We start from the raw sequence: 6000 nt of genomic DNA, 5'->3' as shown, positions 1-6000 counted from the left end.
TCGAGAGCACCATGCATGGGCTTTGACCGCTGCCTGGTTCGACTTGCTGAATGACATTTTTGTATTGAACGGAGCCTCCTTGCTGCCCCACGAAGTGGCGCTACTGCAAATCGCCGCTCATCATCGTTTCTGCCCGGATAGAGTGGCTCTACAGCAGTTCCGGTTTCAGCTTAGTAAGCCATATCAAGACAATCCAGCAGCTGATTTGTTTCTTCGCGTACGACGCTGCGAGTAGGCCACATTTTTCTTTTGTGCAACTGGTGTCGGCGTGACAGCATGGTGATGTTTGCTTTGTGTGCTGTGTCGAGGTTGCGGTGATCCAATGTGGCATACGTAAACATCGCGTCAAGTGTTTAATGACGCAGACAGCGCTGGGCAATGCCGGCAAGCGGGTTCCGGGAGGCCTGGGATTTGACGCCTACCAATGTGCTCCCTACTGACGCCGAATATATTCTGCCGAGACCTGCGCAGTGGTTTCATTTCAATTCCGGACACCGTCTCATTTGAGTTTCACAGCTGCTGACACTGCTGTACTGACATGCGCAGAACTCGACGAAGGGCGAGATCATTCTTCAGGTTTCTGCTGCACCGCCGGAGATGAGTCGGAAGATGACGTACCATGTGCTATGCTGCCGTCGCATGCGGAGCGTGCACAAGCAGTGACTGTGCTTTCAGCCGCCTATAGTGACCGTGCGACCCTCTCCGAGATTCAAGCTTATCTGATTGCGCGTAAACGGGACAGCGTGCAACGGCGCACTCACGATTTCTTCAAGCCTACTGCCGAGCCCGAATAAGTGCGTGGAAATAAAGGAGTTCATTTTTTTTTCTTAATCTGCTTTTTCGGACACCTGTTTATTCGGACATTTCCGCAGTCCCCGTGAGGTCCGAATAAACGGTCGGCGACTGTATTTCACCATGGAAAACATACAAAAGTTGACAGTGCAGCAGCTTCTCAGGGTTCAACCAATATATTTGTAAGACCGGTATCATAATAACTTGGTTTGACTGTACATCATTTTTTCCAAATGAGAGAAAGTTGTATTTCTGCATGAAAGCATGAGGTATGCAGTTCTGTAAAGGAGTTTTCTTTCTTTACGTAACGGCAAACAGGTGCGCGTTACAATTGAGGGTGCGTTAGAATCAACTAAATGCGGTACTTGCTGATGCGGTACTATCCACCTGGACTGTTTGAGCAATTTGGGAAGTTATTTTTACAACTGTAAAGACCTTCAAAATCTCAAATTACCAAAATTCACAATGTAATTACATTTTTCGCTGCAAGTGTGGCTTTACTATATTGAGGGTTAGGTGTATTAGTTCCATTGCTAGCCAATTCTATTGCAGATGCATGCAAGAGACGAGGTCACACATGCATTTCACAACTAAAATTAAGTCACCCCATGACGTATATAGTGGCTTTCCAAAACCTGTAAGCAGCTATCAATGTTTGCAGAAAGTAAAAAGCAGGTTAGAGGAAAATGTACATTGACAGTGACAACAGTCGCAGACAGAAGGGTGCCATGCATTTGCAACACCCTTATTCTGGTATGTTGTCTTCTACCTACACTTACTGAAGCTGCGGCACGGAAAGTGCAGTTTTCATGCTACGTGAGATGGGTGGAGGAGGACTTTTTCTAGACCAACTTAAAAAATGGTGACTTCCTGCATTAGCTACACTCATCTGGACACTGTACATAAAAAAATAGTCTAGCTACCAGTCAACCACACACTTTGCTCGTCAAGTGGCATATGCACAACTTTTTTGAAACATGACTTACACAGATAGGCACACAGAAAACAGATAGGCACACAGAATAACAGTACCTTCATTCAAAGATGCCGCTGCGCAGACCAGTGGGTCTGGCACTTCTGCAGCCTGGTGGCCCATGGTCACCGAAGGTTGGTCTCCTTCTCTGGACTTGCTGCGAGCAATCTCTGCATTTAAATTTATTAATGCTGTGTTCAAATAACTGCCAGCAAAGCACTGTTATACACTTCAATTAGCAAAAAAAGTTCATTACTGTCTGCCACTGCTTCATAAATGTGAGGTACAGGTCATGTATTGAGCACACATATTTAGTAGATTCCAACAGGTATGCATCAAGAATGCACCCTCATGCAAGGGTACCAATGTAGGCTTGTTGGTACATCTTGACAAAAATGGGGTTAGAAACACAATTACAAAAGAAGGCATGCTGGATACACAGACACTACTATCATGCATGCATAAACATGCATTTCAAACGCTACTCGAATATCATGGCACACCTGCTATCCCACCAGTATCTATCAAGCGACGATCCACAATGGTGTTTATTTCCTTCACCGAGCTGAACTAAAGTACCTTGAGCATGTGTTACCAATAACCTATCTGCTCAGGTTCAGTTTATTAGGCCAGTAACTTCACAATTTCTGCCCACAATAACTTTGATAGTAGCTTGAACTCGTAAACCAGGAGAAAATTCAGGAGTCGCCAGGTATGAATAAGGGATGTCTGCAGTGACCATAATGACAAATAACTAGGCACCAAGCAAACACTATGCTCGATGTAAATAATGAATAGCAATGTTTATGTGTGAACTTCGTGTGAAAAATGCACCATGAACCAGCTGGGTACTATTCTGATTTCAATATTGCACTCTGTCAAACAAACTATTAAAGTCTGGGGTTTTACGTGCCAAAACCCTGACACGGTTATGAGGCATGCCATAGTTGGGGGACTCTGAATTTATTTTCACCAGCTGGCATTCTTTAATGTGCACCCAATGCATGGTACATGAGCTTTTTTGCATTTTGACCCCATTTATACGGGGCCACCATGGCCAGGATTTTCTCCCATGCCCTCAGGCTTACCAGCGCAGTGCCAAAGCCATGTTGCCACCGCGGCGGGCTGTCGAGCAAATTATTATGACCAAGAAGTGGAATATCAAAACCATAAGAAGCCAACAGGCAAGACACTAAAGGAAAGCATATGGGAAGTTTAGTTGTACATTTAACTGCACCATAAAAATCATGAAATAAAAGGAAATTTCAGCAGACAAATAAACAATGCGCCCCTGGTGGGGACCGAACTAACAGCCATTGCATTACATGTGCATTTAGTGGCAAAAATATCCTGTATGCCTGCATTGGCTTTTTTGCCTGTTAGCTTGTTCTGGTTGTCATTAAGAAAGATCAAGCGCCTCGGTTTCTTTTCTTGATCAAGTGGAACAACATGATGTTTGCTAAATCTGTGAAACCATTGTAGTTTCATCCCTTATGAATGCATGGACAATATGGATGGCAGTGCTGCGCCTTGTTGGCATTATAAAACAATAGCTCATTATCCTCATGTACTTGGGGAATTAATAAATTGCCCACAATGATTTTCTTTACAATCCAGCAAGAGCATATCCTTATTAATTGAAAAGAAGTACCAGCAGCGCGACATCATTGGAAAGTGTGCTAATGCTGCACAGTGCTCATGGGAAAACTCAACATAAGCCATTAAGCACCAAATTGTGGAAGCGAGGCAGGCAACTAATTTGTTAATGTGGCCACTATTTCTTGTTGTAAGGTGATAAGGCTACTGAGAAATACATTATGTACTCACCAAATTTATCCAGCAGAGCTAGGGTTAATTTTTTATTAAGCTCCTCTCCTTCTTTAAGTTTTTGCTTGAGCTTCCGCAGCTCTGTTGCCTGTTTTTCAATCGTGGCTTTGAGTTCAGCCACGTCTTCTGGTGGCTCACTGGCCTGAAAATTGAAGCAGTGCAAATAAATAAGATGCATCACTATATTCTACTGAGCAGTGTACTCCTGTCCATTTTGGCACACAACGTGGCTCCAAAAAAGTCCTTTATGTTCTGTTCATACCTTGTGCTGCTCCAAAATGCGTTCATGTAGAGCCTCTGTGGCTGCAACACGCTGTTTTTTTATTTCTCTTGGTGTTGGCTCCTTCTACAGAGGTGGGATAAGCAACAGAGGAAAAATTAAATGCTCCCTCAAGGTAAATACCTATAGATGAAATCCTATAAGCATACTTGAATTTGAAGCACTAGTTGCCTCATTCAGCACACTTTAAAGTAGCTAGGTATGCATGTTTGTGACTCGCCTTGCTTTAATAAAAAGAAGATGGTTGACCAGTGGTACAATCATAATGATACAGTGATACAATCAGAATACTAGGGTTCAAACATGTAGCGAGCTGCTTATCACACATGTATACCAACCCGTCATCACACAAGTGAAGTGGTATCCTGCACAAACAAGAGGGATGAGTATGTGCTGCAGCACACTTCAACGCCAATCGGTGCTAGCACAGCAGAAGGCTTGCTGTTGTAACGAAAGAGCCATTTACAAGTGATCTGGGTGTTGAATACAATACAAATAAGTTAGAAGAGAATGTTTGTAAAGCGCACAAGAATGTGCCTTCGAAATACTGAAATCAACAAAAATAATGCAGCAGAGGCCTGAACAGTTTCCAGGTAATGGTTAATATCTCAACTGAGGATACAGCTTATGAAACTTCAGTAGTATCTGTAAATTCCACACTGTAGTTTAGCATTCGATTTTACTGCCACACCTAATTTTTGTAGTTGATACTTTTTTCTCTTCATATTTTGGGGTCCGTTTTCATTGCAAGGGTTCCCAAATTCCACAGGACCGAGAAGTTCCTTGAATGACACATTGGAGTTCGGCGAGCTGTCTAAATAAATCTGCCCCATGTTCCTTTCAGTGTATTTTCACATTAGAGCTTGAATTAAAAAATTAAAAGCATCACAACCCCACTTCGGTAGCCTTCATGAATAAGATCATTGCGACAGTGGCAAGGGTCACTCGTGCTTGTTTGTGAACGAAAACTTAAGGCGGCTTGAAAAGCGGTCAGCAGAGCTAACTGTTAGGAGAACAGGTGCGCTTCTCTGCTTTCATTACTAATGATTCTGTTAATTTGAGGGTTGCAGTTTAAACGTTGTAGTTGTGAAATTAGGCTAATGAACATATTTTTACTAATCACTTAAGTGGACCACTAATGCAGTGTAATTGCATAATTGCACTATTTGCGATAAGCATGTCATAGTATCGTGTTGAGGGCCACCAAGTGGAATGCAGGTATTTGGCTTTAAAAGTGCCCATCAACACTACGGAAGATGTTGAAGTTACTGGAATGATAAGCATGTCAGTCTCTGTAGGCTGTGCCAAAACAAGCATGCTACACTGTAAGCCACGGGATAAGTGCTGAGGCAAGAGAAAAACTGATTCAGCTGTTCAACATGATTATGGTTGATGTATCTTAAAGGTAAACAAGACAAAGTAAATGATAAATGTCAAGACGTGCTTCCATAATAACAGTGCCTTATTTGTCTAACGTGCTTGTAATGAAATTAGTTGGGGGGTGAAGGACGTACCTTTAGTCTCATCTTACGAACAAAGTCACTCGTACTATGAGATGCTGTGTATTCCTGAAAAGATGTGAAGTGGCAATGCTGTCTTGAAATTGTTGCACTAGCTTGGTATGATGTTATAGATTTTGATGCCATTTGCTCACGCTTAATGAAATCCTTACGAGTAAAAATGAACGCATTGTGTTCCAAAAGAGCCAATGACTGAATTCAGGAAATTTTAACTCCTGCCTAATTACAATGGCTTAAATGCGAAAAAATGCTTTGCGATCTGTGATGTCACACTGACTGGTTTCGGTGTGAAATAAAAAAAAAATTGATCATGATTTTATCTTCTAATAATCACCCCAGCTGTTGCCGCAAAATCAATGAAACTAATTTTTAAAGATACTTTTTATTGTAAGCTGATTCAGTACATCTCTTTAGTGTCTTTTTGATGTTGCAAGGTAGGCTCTGCACTTGCAATGCAACTCATGTAGAACACCCTTTTTTGGGAAACATTTTTCTTATTGGTACCCAGCATTTAATGTTTGTCATATTTAGCTTTCAACTTCTTGCCCACATTTTTTCGAAATGAAGATAGTTCTGTTAGAACCGTGTGTTTTGTTTGGTCATTTTAT

The sequence above is a fragment of the Dermacentor andersoni genome, chromosome 2 (assembly GCF_023375885.2).
Source record: "Dermacentor andersoni chromosome 2, qqDerAnde1_hic_scaffold, whole genome shotgun sequence".
NCBI classification, from domain to species: Eukaryota; Metazoa; Arthropoda; class Arachnida; order Ixodida; family Ixodidae; genus Dermacentor; species Dermacentor andersoni.
The sequence above is the reverse complement of the archived record's forward strand: the minus strand, read 5'-3'. Positions refer to the sequence as shown.